Below are 11310 nucleotides of genomic sequence, written 5' to 3'. Positions count from 1 at the left end.
CCATCTGTAGAACTCCCCGTTGAAATACATGGAGGGTTCTGCTTAAAAATTGATGGCCTCACAGTATTAATCACATTTTTTATCTCCTTGGGTTCAGGATTCAGCACTGTTAATGCAAATCAATAAAAGTTAGAGAGTACCAAATCTGTCCATTTGAACATATGAGGAAGAGCAGGGTTTAATTCACAGTGAAGGATATGGAGAGCTATGGAACACGTGTTTTGCAGGACTGAAAGCCCAAAATGTTCCCTCCGAGTCCAGAAATCCACACAAAATTTGCAAAGGGCAGATTCAAAACACTCACTGGATTGGAGAAAAGGCAGATAGAAGATGTCAGGTCCTTAGCACAGCAGAAAAGTACCAGCTACAATAAAATGATATGTGAAGTCCCATTGCTATATGATTTGAGCATATGTGCCCCAGGATTTAAAAAGCAGGGAAGCAAAGAAACAGAGCTTGTGTTGCTTATTTTATGGGCCGCCTCTATCTTCAGGACCTTTCGCTCAAAAGCAGAATTTTGACCAACCCTCCCCCACCCTTTTTTCCCCATTGTGGTGAGTTTCTGTGTTAGAACTTCAGAGCCAAATGTTGTGTTTCTGTATAATATCTCACCTACACCTGACAAGGTTGATGATACCAGCCTTTCAGTCACAGGTGAGGAAGAATCATTTACAGCTTTGTCCTACATAGGGCTGGTGTTCTGTCAATCTAACTTTTAGTGTTTGTTGGGCCCCCATAATGCACGTTAGAGTGACCAGATAGCAAGTATAAAAAATCAGGACAGGGGGTGGGGGGGTTAAATAGATGCCCATATAAGGAAAAGCCCCCAAAATCAGGACTGTCCTTATAAAATCAGGACATGTGGTCACCCTAATGCATGTAGAACCAAAAGGTTCAGCTCGTTCAGTGAAACATCTAAATTTTGGCCTTACTCAAACCAAATCTCTAAACCTTTAAGTTGCTTTTAAAAGAGAATGTATCTGTACCATTCAAGAACACCTCCTAGAATTACTCAGATACAGGGGGCAATGGAAGGGGGAAAATCAGAAAAGTATCATCAGCAGTTGAATTGGACTTGCTTGTGTTAGTATGACATATCAACACATTTCTTGATCTGATCTGTCTTTTTCCCTTGCTCGCATATATTTCTGCACTCCTCAGATTAGTAGAGCAAATATACAAAACTAAAGTACTGAAGGAAAATAATGGTGGCATTTCAGACAATCTAGTTAACTTCACTTTCTTCTCCTCCACTTTCTATTCTGTGCTGCTGATTGGTTTGATACACTGTGCTTCAAAGACTTAGTTTCACAGAACATTACGTGGGATCAGGAAAGAGGTGTGAGTAGGGTGTCCAGATGTCCCGATTTTATAGGGACAGTCCCAATTTTTGGGTCTTTTCTTTTGGGGGCACCTATTAGCCCCCTACCCCCTGTCCTGATTTTTCACATTTGCTGTCTGGTCACCCTAGGCATGAGAAGGGAATATACTAGGGAGGAGGAGGGGGGAACTTAGGCACATGGAAAGGGGGGACCGAATTAGACAGAAATAAATGGAAACAGAAAAGAAAAAAATAACAAAGAGATAAAATATGAGATGCTGAATAATGAATGTGCAGGGGAGAAGGGAATAGGTAATGAGCATGGGTGCAGTTGTGTATGTGGGGGGCACTGAATAGCATTGTAAATAAGTATAGAGAATGAGCAACAAATGAGCATGGATTAAATTTAAATAAATTAAAGACATTTTAATTTCACTGTTTTTACACTAGATTTTATATGTCTAACATTAAGAAGGAGAAACGGTCTCTGTATCAATTTTTAATAAATACTAATGATCTCTTAAATTAAATTTCGAAATTAAAAATATTACTAACATTAAATATTAAAGAACCGCATGAAGTCTTTTAAAAATATTTATTAAGCTCTTCAGTTCAGTACTTGTGATATTGAATTTTACATACATTACCTGTTTACTTTACTCCTCGTGCACACAGCTTTACGTTGGCCAACTTCTCACCTCCCATCCTGCCCCATAGTGCATAGCCAGTTCAGCCCCAGCCTATACCTTGTTTCTCAACACATCTCAAGGACCCTAGGCTCTACACAACTCTGCCCTGGCCTACATTTCCGTAATGACATCATGAAGGGGCGGGGAAGTATTTTAAATATCTGTGTTTTTAAAAATCAGTTTTGTCTAACCCGTGATCACAGGTACTAAAATGCTTTAATCATGGCTGTGCATGACTACAAGGCAGAACTAAGTTTTTCTGTGCACCTTAATTGTACATCTCCACAACTTCACATGTTTAATTTCTTTTAAGTGTAACCTTAACTCTGAATTTCCCTGGTTTGTAATGCTTAGGATAATTAGGTTTTTACCCTTAAATTACTGATTTAGGCTCTTAACCTTAAGAGGGATAGCTCAGTGGTTTGAGCATTAGCCTGCTTAACCTAAGGCTGTGAGCTCAATCCTTGAGGGGGCCATTTAGGGATCGGGGCAAAAATCTGTCCGGGGATTGGCCCTACTTTGAGCAGCAGGTTGGATTAGATGACCTCCTGAGGTCCCTTCCAACCCTGATGTTCTTAACAAAAACCTTAATGCTATTTTTAATGTCTTTTGGGGGGAGGGTCTTAGAATATCATACTGTGACTGACACTGGGCCTGATTCTTCACTGCCTTTTAATTTACGTAGTCTTTTACACCTGAATCTAGTAGGTGCAAAATGCTAGCAGTATCACTACATGAGGCACAATGCTGTAGAGAATCAGGCCAACTCTCCATTTGTTTTAACCCTTGTCCTTTCCTATCCCTATTCCTCTGTCTGTAATTTCCTGTGTTTGCTTGATTTAGCTTGCAAGCTCTCTGAGACAGGAACAATGTGTTTTTTATTTCTGCAGAACACCATGGAAATGTACGCTGCATTATAAAGAATAAGTAATGATAATGTGAAACACAGCAGGCTATATATAAATATGCAAAGTATAAGAGGCCCTGACAAAGAAGAAGTGATGAAAGGAAGATACTAGGACTTTCAGTGGGGCTTGTTGAGAAGAGTACTATACCACAATGTTTTCCACCAGCCTGACCAATGAGTATGTGACAGAATAATTTAGTGTACTATTTCCCCGTCTCAATAATCAGACCAGTCTATGATCTTAAGAACCCTCTGGGCATATTTCTAGGGTTAAAATGAGAGTATTAAAGGAGTCATGTTGCTTTTTTATAACCCTCTTGCCATCTCTTGAGGAAAAGCTACTAATCCACTTAAACAATTACCTTTTAGAAGAAGAGACTAAAATCTAAGCCTGTGAAATATATGAAAACCTCCTGTAGAAAGGAAGTGGAATGCAGCCATTACCAGACATGTGATGCCAATGAATAAAATCGTCACCAGACTAAATCTGCTCTGTATTTTTATTCATGTCACTGTTGTACAGGGGATGAAGCCTAAACCTAATGAAGGAAATAATATGCAATTGATCATGGTTTAGAAAGAGAAAAAGAGAACTCTTGACTTGTGTCATATTGGTGCATTTCAAACTTCCCTTTGCCATTTCTTTCAGTGAATTACTACACTCACTGTACCACTTACAGCCTTCTTTCAGCCATCTACAAAGAACAATATGCCAAAGTCCTGTTCTGATTGTGAACAGATCAACCCTGCTTTTTATGACTCGCAGCACAAAAACAAAATTTGCCATTAATAAAAAGATTATCTGCAGTCATGCCCAATTTTAAATTAATGTTAATTTAAAATAATTCTAGTAGCCAAGAGATATATTTTTGTACCATGGTCACTTTTGGTGCAGGCTTCTGTCATGCCTTTTAAGAGGTAACAGCACAATGGAATGATGTCTGGACTACTGAACTGCTGTTAGCTTGTCCTGTCTGTTTCTCCTACAGCAGTGATACTCAGACTGCGGCTCAGGAGCCAAAAGTGGCTCTTTAATATGTCTCCTGCAGCTCTTTGCATCACATGATATTAAAACACCATGTGATTTAATTATTAACCAATCAGGGTGCTTTTATTATGCTATTGTAGTTGATCAAATAATAATATTTGGTCAGTCATTTTGCTGTGAGAATTAGAGAGAAAAAGAGAGAGAGAGAGAGCATGTAAATGAAACACATTCACACTACTGTGGCTCATTTCTGTAATGTTGATCACTAATTTGACTCCTGAACCACTGAGGTCTGAGTATAACTGTCCTAGAGAAATGTTTTCCTCTGGGGAACCCAACTGTTCAATAGCCATCATAGATTTTTCATCCCTGCTAGTGAACCCGGGCAAAATCCTTTCCCCTGATCTTCCTTGCCCAGTGTGCCCCATATCAGACACTGTATGCTATAGGAGTTATTGTTCTGGCCTAGTGGGGAAAATAAGCCCTCTATTAGGTGTTCCCCCTGTGACCTGATCTTCGCTGTTCTGGACTGAGAACGCTAATTTAACCTGCGTGTTACCATCTGCTAGTGCTGTTTCTGAAAATGATTGTACCACCACCACCTGTATAAACAAGCAACTGCTCTGTCTTCAGCACTACTGCTTTTATTCAGGCAGGTGCAATTCCTTATTTTCAGATCTTTTTTGCATTTTGTTAATTATTGGCGGTCACAATACACTCAGCAATTTAAACCACAGAGCACTTGTCTGAGGGTACACATTTGCTCTTTGGATTTTTTCAGTTGTGATTTCATTCTAGGTTCATATTTCTGAAATGGAGCAAAAACTCATAAAGCACAGATCTAATGCATATAATACCAATTTGCTGAATGTCAGTGTATACTGACCTTCTATTACAAACACTGGCAGATGGCCATTGCTTGAGTACTCAAGAGTTGCTTGAATAGAAAATCAAGCAATGGCTCAGCCTGTATTTTTGCCTTTGCATCAGTGCCCATAGCAACACTCAGTGGTAGCTGTATGAATTTGATGCCTCTGCTGCTACCATTTACTTTCCAGCACAGTAAAGCCATTGGTGATCCCAAGGCTACCATATTCTGTTCTGTCAAAACTACAAAATATCAAGGCTGGCCTTCTGGTGAGAAGACAGGAGCACATTGGCTGCTTGGCGGGAAGCCTAGGTTCAGCAGCAGCTGACAGCTCACAGGAGCTGGGGAGATCTTCAGAGAACAGCAGTAGTAGTAGTTATTCTCATAGATCAACCACAGCCTTGTGATCCATGAAGAGGGAAAGAAAGTCAGCCAGCTTCCTATAAATTCCATGCAAAACTGACCATAAATGCATCATTATAACAAAGGAATCAAATGCTCAGAAGTCAGGAAAATAAAGTATCAGATGCTGATCCTGCTGTCAAATCTGTGCAGCCACCCATTGCAGCCCCATTGACTTCACTGAGGCACTGTGAAGGCATAAACATTAATTATTATTGGGCATACAGCTTACCATTTTTGTATGGCGGAGGTTTGAGCTGAGCTGTCCTCTGTGAACTGGTCTTTTTCCTGAATGTTTACAGTTATTTTAGATCCCAGTAATGCAGGAGGTCAGACTAGATGACCATAATGGTCCCTTCTGACCTTAAGTCTATGAGTTCAAATTATTCCCTCCAGTGTGCATTACCTGGGATAGCCACTCTTCTGTCATCTCTCTCGCTTTGTGTTACAGATAATTTGGGAATTTTGGAAACTACAAATGCACATTCCAAACACATTGTGGGTGCTACCGGAAAGCAGCAACACTGTGAGGATGCTTCGGAGTCCAGTATCGACCTCTCCTTTTCTCCTGGTCCAAGTTTTTTCTCCCAAAGCTGAATGGTGGGTGTCCTCATACGTATAGTGCTAAATTCTGCCCAGTCCTTGCACAGGTAAGAGTATATAATGTGTATATTTTCAGTTGGGCTGAACACCCACCTCCCTGTTTGTGGGTGCAGCTTGCATTTTTGTGCCTGCAAAATAAATTGTTGGCACAAGGGAACAAATCTGACTAGTTGCCCTTCTACATATCTGGTTTGAACCTGCAACTGAATTGTGACTGCCGTGATACGAGTTCAACTTTTTAAACATTCTTTTAGTAATGGCTGGTTTTTAAAAGTGTTTAGAATCTGACATTTCCACCCTAAACGTGGCGATTGTTTTTATTTATTTATTTTACAATTTGTGAATTTTTGGACTAACCTCCTTAGATGCACCTATGATATAACACACCTGCAAGTGCCTACCTCCCCAACAAACATCATTTTGGAATGGGCATCTCCCTATATAATACAGATTAATTTTAACCCTAACAACAGCCTAATGGAAAGAGCGTGCTGCACGCTAAATGCCAAACACTTGCTGAAAGCGTTCCTTTGTTAGAGTCCCATCGTTTAGTCAGCACCGGCTTCTAAAAAGATTCCACAGAGTTAATGTTTCCATTTCTTTTAATTCGTTAGTAATGATGACAGAGCCATAACACAGCTGTGTTGCAGCTCCAAGGAGTGAGTGCAAATGTTGCCCAGTGTTCCTCGAGCTCTATTCATTCTTCGGCTCGGAAGTGGGGCTGTACAGCGTGTTGCTGTTCAAAGGATATGGTGACATTTTCCTTTCTTTGGTGGAAAAGTTCTGTTAAAGGAAGTCTCTTTTTTTTTTAATGTGACATTTTCTCTGCCAAAAGCTGACCTAATTTCCTCAGAATAATGTAAATGGTGACATACTTGAAACATTCTGCTGGTGAATGTATAGATACTATTTTATGCTTCAATTATCCCAAGGTAGTGACGGGTCCCTGTTGTGTTGCTACTCCATGCACGTAGTAGGGCTGGTTCTCCTTAGTTACCCTTTGTCGGTAGAACCTTCACTGCAGTTTTGTTACTAAGAAAGCATTTAACATTGTTAGTTATAAGAGCTACATAAGATATTATCCACGACTACTGTGTCTGGCCTAACTGTTCATAACAGCTACCCCCCACCCCATCCATGACTGTCTCAAGAGACCATGTCTCCTAGGAGGCAATAAACCTTTTATTCTGATGCAAGAGGATGGGATGGATCAAGGAACTGGTAGTGGGTCACCAAATTTGTCATTTTCTTATTACTATTTCAAATCGAGCCTAGGGAAGTAGTGACCAAAACTTCTACCACCAAATGTCTGCCCAGTGGCCTGTATGAAGTGGCTCTGTCGAGATTGGACATCTGTCCACATTACAGAATCACAATCACAGCAGGCAGCACCGTTACTGGCAGTCTTAGAGAGGCCAAGGATTTAACAGGCAGGAAGAGTGAGCTCCATTCCCTCCCTTATATGGGATTCCCCCTGACTAGCACTGAGACATGTTGCTAGGACTCCACAAGGGGGCTTACACTGCAGCTACCTGTTCTATGCCTATTCTGTAGATAAAAGACTTCAGGATCCAGGTTTGTCAATCCAGGCCCTTCCAGAGTAATTATGTTTCTTTAATTATTTACACAGGTAGCACAGCATCATTCCACCAGTCTCCTTGAATACAAGCAAAGCACAGTAACTTTGCATTTTATGTACCATGCATTTTATGTACCATGATACTAAGCCCCACACTGGTATCCTAATCAATCAGATTCAAGAGCCACACAGACTGAATGTGATGTGACCCATATTAACCTAATATGGGTTTTTGACCTTCTCTAGTGATTGGACCATGTAATAGGCAAGGGCAGACCCATAAGCCTATCAACAAACAGAACTAGCCTGTAAGTTTGAGCAGTAGTACCTTGCAATTTTAGCCCCAGAGCCTCAGGTTCATTCCCCACAAATAGACTCAACCAGTAGTGGTAGTTACAAAGTTCGTTAATGTAGATTACACTGGGTTGAATCTGACTTCAGAATCCAAGAACCAAATAAATCAATTGCAAGATCTACTCTAATTATCATGATGTTTGGGTGCATTTATGTGGTTATACAAACAAGCACACAATTCAACCACTTATTATTCAGGGGCAATGAACGTAAGTCCGACCCAGCAACCTTTTTGATCTTTGAATTCTGTTTTTCTGTTACATTTTGTAATTCTGTGTATTTCATGGAACAAAAAGTTCACCATTTAAAAATGACCCATTCTGAATCTATGTTCTTTGAAGAAGGAAGAGTTTGTTGTTGTCCTGAAGATGGTGTATTTGTATGAGAATCTCCTGAGGTTTCATATTTAACAGTGATAATGAAGATAACCTCACTGTGAAATCACTTTCAGGAAAAGAACAGCAGCAAAGTCAACACAAAATGAAAAGCAAAACACAATCAAAAACAGTTTTATGCAGCAAGAAAAAAAACCTGCAATGCAAATGCCTTTACCTACCTAACAGAGATTGTTGTAAGGAATCATTAGTTAATTGCAGTAAAATGCTTTGAAAATGAAAATGATATATAAGAGGTAATTATTATTATTCCCAGGGATCTGGTAGATGAAACCATCTACTTTGCTGTCTGTTTCCACAAAGCTACATAGAAGAAAAGGATAGTTTCTAAAATAAAAGGAGAAAAACATTCCTGATGGAGAGGAAAAAGGTGTGAGCCATTTGTAGAACAAAATAATAAAAAGCTAAACATCAGAATAAAAAATTAACCAACAGGAGTAGCGTGCAATTGAACAGATCCTAATGGGTGAGGGGGTTATTAGCAGTGAGTGGATGCTGCTAAGTTAACACTGAAGATATTAATTTAAATAAAAATCTCTAAATTATATTGTATAATTGCCCCTCTGGGCCATTTTGATGGGAATATGGATGTCAACTTTCTGCACTGAATGTTTCAACTATTTTGTGGCTCCAAATACTATACAGGAAGTCTGAATTGTATCTATACTTCTGAACATGATGGGAGGTAAAATTTTCTCCTTATTACTGAGTTTGATACAACCATACAATTCCAAAGTGCTCAGGAATTTCAGTAATGAGAGTCCTAAGTTATGCCTGTAAACAGAACTTTTCATGTGCTTTAAAGCTAAGTGTTTGCAGGATGAGGGTAGGGTGACCAGATGTCCCGATTTTATAGGGACAGTCCCAATTTTGGGGGCTTTTTCCTATATAGGCACCTATTACCCCCCACCCCGATTTTTCACACTTGCCCTCTGGTCACCCTAGATGAGGGCCCTACTTTGTAGCACCATAAAGCATACTTCCTGCTTCCTCCTGAACTTCATCAAGATTCTTGATGAGTCTTCAGTGCTGCAAGTTTCACAGCTGGGGCTTAACCCCTCTAGCAGACTTAATTTTTCCTTAGGTTTTTTTTTTCCCTAATACAACAGGTAAATTATTACCTGCCTTAACTATGAATCATTCTGTAAAGAAACCAAAAGTTCCCTCCAGTGTTTTGGCATAATTCCATTACATACTATTTCTGTTTAATATTAAAATCTTTCCCGGATGTTTAAATAAACTGGAAATCTCTTTGGAACTACATACTGGGGCAATAAATCGTCACTGTCCTATATACATTTCATTATTAATTGTCCTTCGTCCATAACTTGACACACTATACAAAGTGACTATAGAGCTGCATGTTTCTCTCTTGGACTACAGTTTATTTCTTTACTTGTGCATTATGTTCTCTTTTTATTTTTATTATTATTATTTACAATAAAAATGATAAATGAACACCACAGCCCTTCCCAGGAAGCAAGCAAAAAGGGATTTCCAAGGATTCTAATTAAAAGCAGCTTTTCAGAGGTTAATCCAATAAACTACAGTATAAAAGAACTTGCATTTGGTTAGGCAAGTGGATGCACCAAGGTGATGGAGTTGGAGAATGTAATGACACTCTGCTCCTACTTATTGCAAGATATGTTCCTTTGTTGTTTAAAATGGGAACTTTCCTTTCTTGCTGTGGCTGATGGTGGCTATTCCCTTTTTGGGACTGGGCAATTCCTTGGTCTCGTTCATGGGATGATGGTTCTAATTCAGACCCTGGTGGCAGTAATACAAAATCATTACCATCTGACAGCTTGTTTATTTGCCTGCGGGAAATGAGTTGATGAGCTTAGTTCAGGTCCAAGCAGACAAGCACCCATATCATGACTGGTACCATCAGACAATCTCAGCAGTGAATCTGCCAAGAACTGTATGTGCATGGAGATTTTGGGCCTGACTGAAAGCTCCTTCCAGTCAATAGAAAACTTCATTGGCTTCAGTGGGAGTTGGACAGGCCCTATGGGCACTATTGTCCTCAGAGGTGGTCTCCATGGATTATGAGTGGGAGTGGTAGGGAGAAGCTTTGATCACTGCTTTGCAAATTCTGTGCCTGTATTGGGGACTACAGTAATACCAATGGTCTCACTTTCTGAGAATTACATTTCACTTTAAATGAAATGGCTCTTACCTCTAGGCCAGAGGTTCCCAAACTGGGGTTTGTGAACCCCTGGGGGTTAATGAAATGTTACAGGGGGTTCATGAGAAAAAATTCCCTAATGGTGGCCAAAGCTGTCCCTAGGGACCCTGGGCAGCACGGGCCTAGCAGCCCGGAGCCCCTAGACTTCCAAGAGCTAAGCAGATCAAAGCAAGCATATCTATCACCCTGAGGAGATTGAAACTTCAAGAATCCTTATAAGAAATGGAAAGGGGAGGTGGATATTTTTTGCTGTTATTAAAATTAAATAGGCAGCTAGTGTTATTTTAAAAGTATTATGAAGAACAAATTTCAGCTTTGTTGCAACGTGTGTTGTTTGCCTGGACTGCTCAAGACCTGAATGCTTGTGTAGGAGGAACTCTTTGAGTTGGCTTCTTAAATACCTTCATGATGTTTCACATCTGATACTCCTTGATGAAATATAGGACCCTTGTCTTATAACAGGCTTATTCAAAGCGATACAAGGTACGAAAGTGAGATCTTGGAAGAGTGTTGCCGTTTTCATAATGTAATAAAAATACTGTAATGATAAATAATTAATAATAAATAATGTGTAATAAGCATGTCCTAAAAACAAATTTTATATTTCCAAGATCACTGCTTTTATAATTTATACTCAGGTAAAGGAGAAAATCCCTGGAAATATTCATTTTTAGGAGGCGGTTTGCGAGACTTGACATTTTAGTGAAAGGGGTTCACAGGTTATTAAAGTTTGGGAACCACTGCTCTAGGCACAGCCATACTGCAGCATGCTCCCTTTACAAGGCATATCAGGAATGCATTCTCAGGCTTATGCCAAACAGGAGGTTTGATGTCTATATTTATTATTAATTATTATTGTAGCTCCGAATTTTTTTAAAGAAAGTGTTATTTTTGAGAGTGCAGGGACAGAGGAGGAGCAGCAGTGGAGTGAGCTGATGCCATTTCAACCTTAACTCTTTTTTAATGAAGTTTTTGTTCAGGATTTTCCCTCATTTTTTTGAATGGGTACCAAAAAT

This window comes from Mauremys mutica, chromosome 2, assembly GCF_020497125.1.
Source record: "Mauremys mutica isolate MM-2020 ecotype Southern chromosome 2, ASM2049712v1, whole genome shotgun sequence".
In the NCBI taxonomy this organism is placed as follows: Eukaryota; Metazoa; Chordata; order Testudines; family Geoemydidae; genus Mauremys; species Mauremys mutica.
This window is presented reverse-complemented; position numbering follows the sequence as displayed.